Here is a 15332-nt window from a genome sequence, read left to right as displayed (position 1 = left end):
TAATGATTGATTGACTTTTTAATCAAGAATTGAACATGCATTATTTTTATTGTTGAGCCGTGGTACTCATGTAGCCCAGGTTGGCCTCAAGGTAACAGCAATCCCACCAAAGTTCAAACACTTTGAATTTCTGGTTCTCTAGCTCCTCCACCTCTGCAGAGCTTTGCAGGCATGCATTAGTTACCTCTCCCAGTATGTGTGGTTTTATCCTCGTTTACTAAACCAACGGGGCTACGTCCCTAGCCCAGTCAGCCCAATTATTTCCCACTTTTACTAAAAGAAACCTCGCTGATTATTTTAGCTAGGGTCAAAGCTTAAGAAATCAAAATCGCAAATGTTTCAGAATAATCCTTTAAGTTGTGCACTTGTTTTACATAGCTTTGTTTATTTAACAATTTTTATTCTGTTAACAATTCGCTTTCAAAAAAATAAATAAAATAAATAAATAAACTCTTCTTTCAAAACTCACACAACTTGGGCTGAGCGAATAGGAGCATGCTGGTGTGGGCCACAGTAGACTGTAGATGGGATAGCCTCCCGGAAGAGCAGAACAGTTATCTAAGAGGACAGTAAGAAGGGTAATAAAAATAATGACGGCCATCGTAAAATGTATACTGTTAACATGAAATTCAGTCCCCAAATAGTGCAAACAGCCTTCTCCATTACACTAAGTAAAGCACAGTGGTGGCCGAGGCGGCGGCTCTCGCAGCGCCCCTCAGGGCCCCCTTTCGGAGGAAAGGGAGGGGGAGGAACCCGGAGCGGCCAGGTGGGCGGGACCGGGGCCGAGAGGGGCGGGTCTGGTGGGCAGGCCTGAGGCGCTAGTGGGCGGGGCTGTGGCGCTGGCGGGCAGCTAGGCTGCTGGGCGACTGGGCGGGGCGCGCTCAGGCCTCGGCTCCTCACGCGCGGCGTAAGCGGCCCAGACCCCGCGCTGCGGGAAGCCGGGGTGGCGTGTGCGCGTCGCCTGCGAGCCGAGGCAGCCGCGGGAGGAGGAGCAGCGGGCACTGAGGTAGGCGCACAGGCGCGGGGCCTTAGGCCGGTTCTCCTTGGGAGCCCCCGGCCCTCCACGGGCTGGCGAGGCCGAGGGGCGGTGCACAGAGACCGGGGCGGGCGGGGCCGGGGGCGGGGTCTGGCCTGGCCGCAGGGGCCGCGCGCGGTAAAGGGACTCCTGGTGGAGCGCAGGCACGCTCTGCCGGAGGACTCCCCGGGCTGGCGGCCGTGGAGAACCGTGGCCCGGGAGCTCTGCGGAGGAGGCCAGGGGGACCGGATGGCCGGCGCCTCCCACCTCGCGGGACGCCCGGGCCGGGAACTCGTTAACAGGAAAGCTTGGCAAGGCAGCAAATGCCAAGGTTCTGGAAGAACTGAGAGTCACGTCGTTAGGCGCTGAGGCTTTATTTTCCTTCCCCGCCCCCTGCCCGGCCTCGGCCCGACTTGGCCAAAGAAGGATGTGTCACCAGTTCGGGGCTGCGGGCGGGATCCCAGCCACTCTGGGCACAGGGGCACCTGAAACAAAGGTATCGAGCGACCGAGTGGCTGAGCTGCGAGCACCTCGGCCGGTCCCACGGTCGCGCCGGCCGGGCTGCAGGCTTGAGGGTTGTTCTCCTTGGGGACCGCTCGATGGAAACCAGCTGGCCCGGCTTGGAGTTGATGTTGCATCGGAACTGTGTTGTGCTCACATTATTTCCATTCCTCCCACTCTGATAAAGCCTAGGGAAATTTTATCCTGCTTGATGGTCTGCAGATGCAGAGGGGGAGGACAGATTGCTGTTTGTAAATTATAAGGTATTTTCTTTGTAGAAAATAGTTTGAGAACATAGAATAAATGCTTGAACACGTAAGCGGAGAGGATGATTTGTAGTGCCTTTCAAAATTGGAAAAAGAGTTCCTCCACGGATCTTCATTTATGTACAAAACGTCCCCCGCCTCTTTGGTGCCAGGCATTTTTCTTTGTTCTTCCTTAGTGTCTGGCCTCAGTTTCTTGTAAACAGAGCATCAAGCACAGGGACCCTAAGAATTGCCATACTAGGTCAGAGCATGGGCGTCCAGCTAAGCAGGCAGCAGACTCGTGTTGTAGTAAACACACGGCTTTCCTTGGCATCGTTAAAAATTATCTCAGTTTCTTTCACTGGTCTCCATGACGATTACTGAAAGCTTTCTTAAAAATCTGTAGACAGCTCCTGATTTGCATGCAATTTATTCACATTTATTGCATTCAAAAGGCTGTCTCACCATTTCTGACAAAACTTATGGCAAGAGATACTCGTGAAGGGGAAAAAATGGATCTTATACAAAACCTGGAAAGCTCAGGTCAGGAATACAAAGTTTTGCGGTTCTTTTGGGGTTTGTTTGATTTTTGTTTTGTTTATACACACATGCACACTGGAAAAGTCTATACCAAGGCCGATGTTGTTGGATTCAATGATAGCTTTAAACACCAACAACCTGAATAGTAGGCAGCTAATGTTTTACATTCACACATATGATTTGCATATATTAAAAAGTAGCTTAACATTCTACACAGTGACTATCTGGCTTTATCTTGGTCTGAGTTAATCTGACCTTAAGGTTCTTCTAAAACCATGTATCCTCAGAGAAAGGAAATTTTGCTTGAGCAGGAAGAGAATAAAGTTGAGCAGTTCTGGAGTAGAGACTATTTGAAGGTAATAACTTAAACTCGTCAGCAACACATTTCAGTTCCAGTTGAACTGGGCTCTGTCACCTTTCAACAAGTAACTCAAGTTTTACATCTCTGAAGCTCTTCTTGACATCCCCTTAACTCTGCCTTACACCTCAACAAAATAACCACAACAGAACCCCACCAGAGTAAGGGGTAGGATTGACCCCCTTTTTGAATAGTGTCACCCTCAATCAGGATCTCTCTTATGTGGTGCTGTTGACAATTTAGATGAAAGAATATTCGTCATGGTAGCCTATCTTGTCCCATAGAGGGTGGTTAGCCACACTCCTGACTTATAATCCTAGCTATTAGGAGTACTACACACATATGCAATGACAATCAAAACTGTTTCTAGACTTTGCTGGGTTATCCCCTGAGAAGGACCAAGCTATCCCTCGTTGAAAGCCATTGTCATAAACAAACTGCTGCTTTACTACCAGGACACTGCATTGTCCTTGTTTGGTTATGTATTGACTCTGCTTTCTTAAGCTTAAGGGCAAGAGAAGTCATTTATTTAATATGTGACAGCCTGCTTTGCAAACTGTACGGTAGATCATGTCTTGGAATACAAAGGTAAAAGCAACTGATTTGATCTCTGCTCTTCTGTTTCTTATCATCTAAAGAGGTAACTGGTGTGAACATATGTAATTATACAGTTATGTCATTACAGCAGTGCTAAATTCTCAGAGGAGAAGTACAGGTTTCCTGAGTACCTAAAATGTTAGTCTTGACCTAGTCCAGAAAATGAGGAGTGTTCTTCCTTTGGGAAAAGAACATGAGAGACAGAGTCAGAAGGATAAACATGGAATTGGTAATTAAAGCTTAGGGGACCCTAAAATGGAAAAGAATAGGTCCCCCCCCCCGCCCAACCCCCAGGAACCCGGAAGCTAGTGTGGTTGGAACTTGAAAGATTAGGGAGGCAGAACGATAGAAGTAGGGAAGTAAGCAGAGGCTGTCTGCTACTGACTTCTCAGTCCAGCCTACTCACCAGAAATCATGCAAGGAACTTAAAGCAGTACTTCTTAAAACAGGCCCTTCTCCAGGTGTATTCAACAACAACATCATTTATTCCAGTCAACATTTTCTCCATGCCTTCTGAGTAGATAACCATTGCTAATAGTTTTGTTTACTATTCTGAACTTTTTTTTTTTTTGCTAGGTATCTTGTTTACACAAATGGTGGCAGTCCCTTGGGAATTTACCCATTTTGATGTATATGGCCTTTCATTTTGTGGCTTCAATATAGATTATCCATTCCCCTATTGATAGACATGTAAATGTTTTCAATTTATTGTAAATACCACTGTGAATATGCCAGTTCACATGTGAATGGCTATATTTGTGGAATAAATTGATAGAAACGTAGCTATTGGACCAAATATGTTTGTGAAAGATCAGCATATGGAAAAAATGATTTGAACAAGGTAACTGAAACAAAAGGTAACTGAGACCAGGATGATAGCAGTGGGGTGGGAAAGAAGTTCATGTATCTATGAGATGTGCTTAGGAGGCATGGTTGATTGGATTTAGAAGATAATGGCACAAATGTTGAGGTAGAGAAATAACTTCCTAGGGTGAATTCCAGGGCACTAGCTTGCCAAAATGTGAATAGTGGAGTTGCTACAGGAAATAGAAAGCATCATAAGAATAGTTTTGGGGGCTGGTGAGATGGCTCAGTGAGTAAGAACACCGACTGCTCTTCCAAAGGTCCAGAGTTCAAATCCCAGCAACCACACGGTGGCTCACAACCATCTGTAACAAGATCTGATGCCCTCTTCTGGAGTGTCTGAAGACAGCTACAGTGTACTTACATATAATAAATAAATAAATCTTTAAAAAAAAAAAAAGAATAGTTTTGGGCTGGATTTAAATCATAGATCACATTGGGATGCTAAACGTTCATGTAAATGTGCCATAAAAGCACTTTACAGTTCAGAACCCATAGAAAGAAAGCATGGGACTGGAGGCACTATGTTTAGGTTTAAGTTGAAGTGTATGGGCGAAATTAGTCATTGCAGATGCTACAAACCAATAGCCCAACATAGAATCTAGATCTTGGATGTTTTAGTTTGCCCATACAGTGGTTTTATCATTAGTTCTGCATTAGTTGCCAGTATTTTTAAATCTGAAGATTTTTAGAGAGAGAGAAAAAAATGAATGGCAGACTAAATTGGCTTTTTTGTACTGCAACAGTGATCAGAAGTAAGTCAAAACTGATTCCAGTCAGCCACTCCCTAGGGCTTGTGCCTGGCCTGTTTTGCCTCTGCATTGTGTGGGGGTGAGTGTGTGTGCATGCATGTGTGCACCCGTGTGGAAGTCGAAGATAACTTTCGGGAGTTGCTGCTCTCCTTGGTGATGCAGGATCTTTGTTGCTTTCCCTGGGCTGCCTCCTCTAGGCTTGCTGACCCAGGAGCCTTCTGGTGATGCTTTTCTCTCTGTCTTCCATCTGGCTGTCGGAATGATAGTATTGCAGACGCATGTGGATGTACTATAGCCTTTGAGAGTCAAACTCAGGCTTGCATGCAAGTGCTTTTACCAGCTGAACCAACTTGCTAGCCTAATTCTGTGTGCTCTTGAATATGTAATCCTGGTCAAAAGAGAATAATTTTCTTTTTGGTTTTACTTTGGAAACACTGAATGATTAAAAAAACAAAAAACCCGGGGCTGGTGAGATGGCTCAGCAGGTAAGAGCACCCAACTGCTCTTCCGAAGGTCCTGAGTTCAAATCCCAGCAACCACATGGTGGCTCACAACCATCCGTAAAGAGATCTGACTCCCTCTTCTGGAGTGTCTGAAGACAGCTACAGTGTACTTAGATATAATAAATAAATAAATCTCTAAAAAGAAAAAAAAAAGAAAAACAACAAAAAAACAAAAAACCCACCACAGCTAGGGTGGTGAGGTAGCTGCACAAGTATGAGGACCTGAATTGCAGTCTCCAGTATCTATGTAAAAATCTATGCCTGGCAGTAGAGTCGCCAGGAATTACAGTGCTGTGACCGAGACAGGAGGATCACTGGAGCTTGCTGGCCACTAGTGTAGCTCCAGGATACATAAGAAACCCTATTCACCTTCTTGGGCTTCTCTGTATGAACATGGGTGCACACATATGTGTACATGTACCACCACCAACACACACGCGCACACACACACTTAAAAAGCAAAAGACAGCAACAAAGAAACTAATGCTTAGGTCAGTCTAAGAAATTTCTGTTTCTATTTATTTGGTCTGAATTGCAGCTTTGTAAGTTTTTTGTTTTGGGTTTTGATTTTTTTTTTTTTTTTGGTTGGTTGGTTTTTGTTTGGTGTGTGCGCATGTGTGTGATGGTATTACTTTGGTTTTGGTTTTTTGTTTTGTTTTGTTTTTGTTGTTTTAGTTAGGGTCTTGCTATGTAGCTCTGGATGGCCAGGTACTTGCTGTTGAAGCAATAGGTGTCCTGTAAGTAACTGCTCATTCTGCTCAGCCAGCTTTAGTGCTGGCAGCCTTGAGTTTCAAATGCTCCTCAGATGAGAACCACTGACCCAAGATGAGCAGCAGAAGAGGGCCCAGAGCTAGTTTTTTAGAATAAGATAATAAGAAGTACTTATAATAAAATAATGAAGAGGTACTGTGAGGGGCACCTAGCTTGATGTTAGGTATGTGATTTAACTGAATGCATACTGTGGAGCTTTTAATTAGATGAGGCCAAAAAATGTTTTGTTGCATATAGGCAAGGTATTTAAGGATTTCAAAAGTAAACCACACTTGGAGCTGGAGAAATGGCTCAACACCCACATGTTGGTCACAACTATTTCTGACTCTAATTTTAAGGGGTCCAATGCCCTCTTCTGGCCTCCACAGGCACCAGCACACATGTGGTGCACATACATGAAGGCAAAATACCTGTACACATATAAAATAATGAATAAATTATTTTTAAAATAATAACCCATAGTTGATTTTTTGCTTTATATTCTTTCTTTAAAATCTAATTGTAGTTTAAGGCATGCCATAAAGGCAAGGGGAGATAGTGATTCCAAAGGAAAAAAGAAATCGCCAAGTAGTTAACTGTGCTGAAAACCCTCTGTTAAACTTAAGGTGGGATCTGCTGGGCAGTGTGGTGCACACCCTTAATCCCAGCACTTGGGAGGCAGAGACCAGCCTGGTCTACAGGGCAGCCAAGGTTATATAGAGAAACCCTGTCAAAAAGAAGAAAAGAAGAAGAAAAACAGGAGGAGGAGATTTGACCTCAGCAAGAGCCATTCTATAATGGAAAAGGTAGAAACCAGATTGGTATAAGTATGACTGTAAGAAAATTGTGAATGTTCAAAATAATCTGTGTGTCTCAGTGTACCGTGGATTGAACCCAGGGCTTTGCACATGACAGGCAAGTGTTCTACCACTGCACTATATTTCTAACCTATTTTGACATAGGTTTTTTTGTTTTTGTTTTTGTTTTTGTTTTAATTAATCATTCCATTCATTTACATCTCAAATGATATCCCACTTCTCAGTTATCCCACCACCAACCCCTCATCCCACATCGCCCTCCCCCTCCCCTTTGCCTGTATGAAGGTGCACCCCCACCCACCTACATTCTCCCACCCCACTGCTCCAGCATTCCCCTATACTGGGGCATCAAACTTCCCCTGCACCAAGGACCTCCCCTCCCATTGCTGTTCAACAAAGTTTTTGAGAAGTTTATTTGAAAAAGGTGGCATGGTGGGGGGTGGGGGGTGCTATTATCTGTGGTACATAGCAGATATTCAGTATGTTGAGTACACAAACACGTAGGACTTTTCAGAGAGTTAGCTAGATAGAGCCTGATCACTTGTCTTCCTCATCATTGAGAGTTTTCGTGCATTTGTTTTGAAGACTGCTTTTCACTGATGAGATATTTTTCTAGGACTCTGAAGACTCCTGTAGGACCTGATTGAGATGTTAGTGATTTGGCCATACATCTCTTACTTATCTAGAAAACCTTAGAGTTTCTAAAGGCCAGTAGTAATCTAGGCTCCAGTAACCCTGACATCACCTTTCCATTCAAGTGATACACAAAATCCAGACTCTTAGCATATTGAAAATGAAGTATTTGGCTATTCTAGGAAATGTGTATTTGTCAGGTTCCCAGGAGCAGTATTGCAGTTTTTTCCAGTTAACTTGATATTAGAACTTGATTTTTCCAGTTGCATACATCCAGGTGTAATTGTTGAGTTATAAAAGTTGATTAGAGTGGCCTGGGGAGATGGTTCAGTGGTTAAAACACTTGGGGTTCATGCACCCTAGTACTCATATAAATGCTGGGTGGATGTGGCAATTTACCTGTTAGTCCAATCTTAGAAGGTGAGACTGGGATCCTCAGAACAAGCTGGGGACCTGGAGACATGGCTCAGTGGGTAAGAGTGCTCCTGCACAGGAAGGGATTCAGTGCCCAGCATGCACCTAGAGGCCCACAACCACCTGTAACTCTAGCTCCAGGGGATCGTATGCCCTCTACTGTCCTCCTCAGGCTCCTGCATGTAGTGATGCATATGCATAAATAAATAAAAAGTTACAATGGAAGGACAATCAGAGAAGGTTCCCAGTAACAACTTACAGCCTTTGTATGTAAACAGATGCCCATGTTGATGTGCTCATACACATGAGTAGGAAGAAGGGAAGGGGCAGAAAGGAGGTGATTGTGTACTCTAGGTATTTTATCACGGCTGCACTTTCCTCTCCTGATAGTTGCCTTTGCAGCAGGGAACTTGGCTCTTTGCTGCTGCTGTTGTCACCAGTGTGCTTTTGGCACCATCGTGGTCACATTCATTCACCTCTGTGGGGTTTTCCTAAGAGTATGTAACTGCAGTCCTTACATTTAGGTCTGCTGGCCATTTTGAATTAATTTTGTATAGAAAGTCAGGCCTGTCAGTGGATAGCTTGGTGTTCCTGCAGTATTTGTAGAAAAGCTGTTTGATTTTATGTAAGTCTCAGGCTTGTTTCATTGTTATAATATTAAACAGGGACCCCAAATATATGAAGTAGTTGGAGAGATGGTGCTATATATCCAAAATTAAACATATATTCTTGAAAGGCATTTGTTAAGTCATATCCTTGTTCCCAAATTGTAGGATATCTATTTTAGGCTTGTAAGGGCCCTATGAACTGTTCAATCATAGCAGGGACATAGAAGGCTATATTTCCATATTGAACCAAGATTTCTTAAATTCTACTGTATTTTCTAGACTGCTTCCTGATAAAATGTCTGATGACTTTAGTAATCAATAAATATTTGTCTAGTTACTAATATATGCCACTTACTGTTTTAGAATCTGGAAATGCAGTGCCTTCTGGTACAAGAGTTAGCACAAGGCACTGTGTTCTCCATTGTCCCTTGACTCTGTATCTGAGTGTTGTACAGCTAGCCAATTCAGTGACTCAGTTTTCTTTTCATACTAATCAGGCCTTGAATCCATACTAATTAGGCCTTTTCTCCACATATGTCTCTTACCAAACTAGCCCAACCCTGACTGTCTCATTGCTAACCAGTGAGTCAGTTCTCTCTCCTCCTTCTACGGCATCTTACACTGCTAGTTACTTTTTTGTTTTTAATGCTTTCTTCACTCTGCCTCTAGCACAATTCATCATCACGATTTCCTCTCGCTGGAGGCTTTTTTTTTTTTTCTGGTTTTTTTTTTCCTACTTCTCATTATCTTCCTAACTTTTAAAAGGCTACAGAGCTTTATCTCAAAACTACATTTCCCATAACCTATCCCATTGTTGCATGTTGTAAAAAGTAACTTTTTTCTTCTTGAGGACAAAAACCTTCAGTCAACTTTGGTTCTCTTTTCATCTTATGTTCAATCTGTCATCAGTAGTATTGTATCTACCCTTCAAGTGTTAAGTCACTAGATTGTCGAATTCTACTGTCTTTATTGTTTCCTTATTCAGACCACCATAATACTTCTAGTGCAGGACTGAAGTATTTCAACCTGGGGCTGACATCCCCTTGGGGGACAAATGGCCCTTTCACAGGGGCCACCTAAGACAGTCTGAAAACATGGATATTTACATTTAGATTTGTAACAGTAGCACAATTACAGTTATGAAGTAGCCTTAAAAATAATTCTATGGTTGTGGTCACCACAACATGAGGAATTGTATTGAAGGGTCACAGCATTGAGCAGGCTGAGAACCACTGCTCTAGTAGACCATTACAATACCCTCTTTTTCCTGCTGTGTCTTTTCCTGCTGTGTCTTTTCTTTTCTACAACCTGTTACCAACCCAGGAACAAGAATTTTACTCCCTGTTAACAGTTAAATTCTCTACTCAGACTCTTGACACTTAAGGCCACTAACCCCCAACCTCACCCTGAAACCACACACCTTTATTGTTTTGACTTCATCTTCTACTCTGTAGAGGTTGTTTTTGACTGAAAATTGTAAATAATACCCTTCTTCCAGCCTGGTTATTTCAGACACTTTCCCTAATGAAGCTTCTTTGCATTTCCAGTAGCATCTTTGTCAAAGTTCACTTTTCTTGGCAGTGCCTCTCTTCTCTTTTAGACTGCCTTGGCCTCTCAGCACCTGGTGATTCTAATGATTCTTCCACCCTACTTGTAAGAAGCACCTGACGTTATCCCTCCTCTTGGTGTTTATTTTATTCTATTTTGGGGTTTTTGCTTGATTGATTTATTTTCTCCAATGACAGGGTCTCATTCTGCAGCCCAGATTGGCCTCAAACTCATAGCAATATCCTGCCTCAGCACCAGAGTGCTAGGATGATAGGTGTGTAAACTCTCCGTATTTATTCATCCACCTTTACCTGTCGTTCGAATGGAATCCCTCTAGTTTAAAAAAAAATGAAAAATTCCTGTCTATGAGATCAAAACTTGAAAACTAAATCAGTGGCTGAGTGGAATATGCTATTAAAGCCTTAGAAGCCATAGCAGGGCACAGTTCTTTTTCTGTGTAGTTTCAGCCATGTTCCCTATTTTACAGTTGTGAGGACTGAGGCCTAGAATGCCATGAGATTAGTACTGATGCATAAACTCTGTGACTCAGGTGCTAGCATTTTGTACTTAGCTCTTGGGCAGCTGAGGCAGGACTGTTTGCTCTAAGTTTGAGGCCAGTATGGGCTACAAAGTGAGACTCTGTCACTGGAAAATAAAATAAAACAAACAAACAAGAAAAGGGAGATCATCAGGTGCTGCTTAGAAATGGGGTGGAGGTACTGCAGTGGAGATAGCTAAGGTGTGTACTTAACTTGTACCTCCTGACAACTTAGTGTTTGTCTGGCAGGTCTGGTTGGAACTCCTTGCCCACGATGAGTATCTGGACGCAAATAGAGGCTTATAGGTGCTGTACCACCTGGATTCAAGTATTAAAGGCAATTGAGGATCCCATGTAATAGGGAAAGTTCCAGCTTGATTTTTATTTGTTTGTTTGTTTGTTTTATGTTCTGTGTCCAAAGTGTACTCCTACCATACTGGCAATGGGATCTTACCATTTCATTCTGGCAGCAATGAAGGGTAGTAATAATAGGCTGTATTGTTTTAGGGGGGAAACCTTTTTAATGCCTTTTTAATTAGTTTTCTGCTATAGCATCAAAAATACTATTGAATTTCAGTTTATGCTGTGTACTAATTAATTACATGGAGTTATGAGAGTGAATAAACTAGAATCTTATATTTTATATTTTTATGTTTTTCTCAAATTTAAATCTTTAATTCATTTGGATTTTTGTGAATAGTGTGGGGTACTATTTATTTGGCTATTTGGAATCATTTTATAGTAGGTAGCATATCAATTATCAGTTACTAATTCTTCATAATGTATGTTTTGATTTTACGATTCTGATTAGTCCTACTTATTGTTTCCTTGCCATTGGTATTTACTTGGTTTAATTGCCATGTTTACTCGTATACATATGTTCTATATAATTAATAGTTTTAATTATTGTAATGCTTGTAAGTATGTGTGATGTATGTGTGTGTATGTATATATAACAACCCTTGTCTATTCTCAACTTTCCTGTTCTCTAAGTCTTGACTCTGTCCTCTGCCTTCATATTCTTCCCAGCATTTGGGATGGACTCCTCTTTGACTTTCAAAAATGAACTTTGCTTTCATTTCTGCCTTCTCATTATGATCTCACTCTCATGTTTTCTCCAAATTGAATTCCATTGAATTTCAAAGTAAATAATTCCTTTTGGAATTATACTAAAGATGGTAGTTCAAATATTTTCTTTGAGCAGTTTTGTTTAATTGGCGGCTAACTACTCATTTTTCATTTCATTAGAGACAGGACTTCATGTAGTTCAGGCTAGCCTTGAACTTGTGTAGTAGAAGATAGCCTTGAACTTCTGATCCTCCTGCCCTCACCTCCCAAATGCTAGGGTTACAGGTGCATGCCACCACACCAAGCTTTTTAATCAGTGCTGGGGCTGAACCACAGGAGCCTTTACAGACACTTTTACAGACACTTTACCAATTGAGTTACACTCTTATCCTGTTAATTACTCTTGGCCTCCACAAGACCACTGTTTTTTGCCTGTAATTGTCTATTTGTAGGCACATGAGTACTTAATATGCTCATTTAGTAGAAAAGTCCAGTTCCAAAGCTGTACTAAGAATGTTACCTGTGATAAGACCTAGCTGAAGATATAGTTAAGGCTGGACAAATAGGGGACATCAATGGGACTAAGAAGTAGGATAACAAAGCAGTCTTTGGGACAGAAGCTAATCAATGAATTCTGTTGATGGTCACATGTAAGAACATGAAAAGTCAGCTCTAAGAATCTGACATTTCTTCTTATTAGAAATCTTTCCACTAAGCCTTTGTCTCCTTCCTCTACTTCAGCTGGGGAATCTGACAGTTCATACATTCAGGAGATACTGTGGAATTTCTGTCTCATGCTGTGCACTGGCTACATGTTGGGAATATGATAGTGAGTAAACTGTAGTGGTTTCCTACTGCATATGCTTCTGCTTCCCGACCCACCACCCCTTCCCTGAGAAACTATAGCAGTGGGGCCGATGCTTAACAAATAATTTGTGAATAAATGGAATGTATTTTCTAAGTTTTTTTCTGTTCAGTGACTTTTGACACTGAATCTTCATTCTTGAATTTGTTTCTCCAAATTGAATTTCATATTTTACTCTTCCATTAGTTTCCTTAAATTGTATTTTCTTACCTTGCCATTTGCATTCTTTCACATTTAAAGCCTAATGCGTTTCCTATTTCCCTCCTGTGGGCTTAATCTCACAGGTCACTTGTTTTTATTTTTTTAAATTTAGCTTTATGCTTGGCCTTATGGCATGTTTTACATGGTGTACTATTTCTGGATATGATTCTATTTTTTTAATGTGCTCTTAATTATGTCCTAGTCAGATTAATTGTTTTATAAGCTCTTTGTTTTAGTTATAATTATAAAGTTTGATAGTATAGTGTGACAGACAAAAAGCATTTATCATTATTCATCCTCTTAAAAGTCATGTTTTACTCCATTTATTTATTATGATTTTATTTTATTTAGCTGTTTTGTGTCATAATCTTATTTCGTAATGACTTTGTTCAGTTTCAATTTTTGTGAAAAATGAAAGTGGAGTGTAAGAAGTTTGATCTTTGTAAGTTCTGTCTGTTGTAGCTTCCCTGCTCCTATTCATGGCTCCCTCCTTCCTTCTTCCATGGAGATTTTGAGGCCAGTTCCTGTCGTGGACACTGAGAAACCTGGAACTATAGGCAATACTGGTTATCCATGTTCTTTTAGACTTAATGCAAGTATGATAAAGAAGAAAAGGGTTGTTAGACATTGAAAAACAGGTTCAAATTCCTATGCTTTCTTATTAATGTTACGAAGTATTAGAGGTTTTTGTTTGGTTTTTTTATTTGTTTGCTTGCTTGTTTATTTTTATCTTGAACTCAGTATCCTCATCTATTAGATAATACTGACTTTATTTTTGGCATAAGAATTTATTAGATGATCATTTCAATGCTCAGACCAATCCTAATATATATATAAACATTCATGTACCATGTAATGATATTTTGGCCAACATTGGACTACCACATATGGAACATTGTCTTAAAAGATTATAGTGGAGCTAAAAAAAAAATCCCATTGTCTTATGTACCCAGAGTTTTGGAAGAAAATAGGGGAAAAGGAAACTATATAAAAAGGAAAAATAACTGCCAAGAACATTTACAGAAAGAGGTTTATTTAGACCTCAGCATAATTATTAAAAAGTTTGAAAATGGGATTGGAGAAATGGCTTGCAGCAGTAAACCCAAGTTTAGCTCCTACTGACTCACAAATACCTATAACTCTAGCTCCAGGAGTTCAACACATCTGCCATCTGTAGGCATAAAACCTACCTGAATATACACAGACATGCATTTTTAAATAAAAATAGAATCTCTCAGAATCAATCTCTCCCCATTTCTCCCTTTCTCCTCTCCCCTTGCCCCTCTCCCCTCCTCTCCCCTCTCCCCTCCTCTCCCCTCTCCCCTCTTCTCTCTCCAAGTTTGAAAACAGCCAGGTGGTGGTGTATGCCTTTAATTTCAGCACTCAGGAGACATAGGCAGGTGGATCTTTGTGTTCAAGGCCAGCCTAGTCTACAGGGCAAGTTCCAGGACAGCTAAGATTACACAGAGAAACCCTATCTCAATAATAATAATAATAATAATAATTAATAATTCTACAAATAAATAAAGGTTTGAAAACATGGACCCCCAACTCGAATAGATTTATGTTAATAGGAGAATTCATGAAACATAATCTACTTGCAAGCCAGTCAACAGGCAGGCTGCCATACACATACTTCTGAAAAGAAGAGTCACAGGGAGTGATGGTGTGGATGAGACTACCCTCAATGGGCTCAGGTTTGAATGCTTCGGTACCCATTTAGTGGAAATGTTAGGGAAGGATTAGGAGGTATGGCCTTGTTGGAGCAAGTGTGGCACTTGGTTATGGCCATAATGTTTCATAAGGCACACCATTCCCAATTGTTCTCTCTTCCTCTGGCTTCTGGATCAAGATGTGAGCCCTAAGCTGCTGTTCCAGCCAACTGTCCCCATGCCCTCACTCGACCATCATAGACTCTAACCTATTGGAACCATAAGCCCAACTAAACTTTTTAAGTTGCCGTGGCCATGGTGTTTTACCACAGCAATACAAAAGTAACTAAGATAGATTCTAGGAAGGATCCAGATGATGATGGCTTCATATGTAGTATTACCTCTGACCACCTAATGGGGCAAAATGCAGAACTGAAAGACAATGATGCTAATTCTTACCCTGTATAAGCCTCAAATAACAACAAAAAATATAAAACAATGTAAAAGATAAAAAAAAAATACAAAGTTCCCTATTGTTTCTTTTTTTTCTTTTTTTCTTTATTATTATTTTCTTTATTTAAATTTCAAATGCTATCCCGAAAGTTCCCCATCTTCTGCTACATATGCAGCTAGAGACACGAGCATGGTGATTCCACCAGAGGTTCTTTTATTGTTGAGAATAAAGCTTTAGGAGTTCTCTGGTGGACTTTTTAGGGTCACTTATATATNCCATCATATCATCTGCAAATAATGATATTTTGATTTCTTCCTTACCAATTTGTATCCCCTTGATCTCCTTTTGTTGTCCGATTGCTCTGGCTAGGACTTCAAGTACTATATTGAATAGGTAGGGAGAAAGTGG

The 15332-nt window shown here is 41.2% G+C and overlaps 1 protein-coding gene across 1 annotated transcript in view; it reads left to right on the top strand.

Annotated features, from left to right (window-relative positions):
- Positions 1 to 873: 873 nt before the first annotated feature.
- The window catches only part of Ppp2r3a (protein phosphatase 2 regulatory subunit B''alpha), a 133182-nt gene continuing 118723 nt past the window's right edge, over positions 874 to 15332 (top strand). The window contains exon 1 of the mRNA XM_021206420.2: positions 874 to 1006. The gene's annotated coding sequence lies outside the window, so the exon portion shown is untranslated. The remainder of the gene's footprint in view (positions 1007 to 15332) is intronic.

The sequence above is a fragment of the Mus pahari genome, chromosome 10, assembly GCF_900095145.1.
Source record: "Mus pahari chromosome 10, PAHARI_EIJ_v1.1, whole genome shotgun sequence".
NCBI classification, from domain to species: Eukaryota; Metazoa; Chordata; class Mammalia; order Rodentia; family Muridae; genus Mus; species Mus pahari.
Note: the sequence above shows the minus strand (reverse complement) of the source record. Positions and strands in the feature narration are given on the sequence as shown.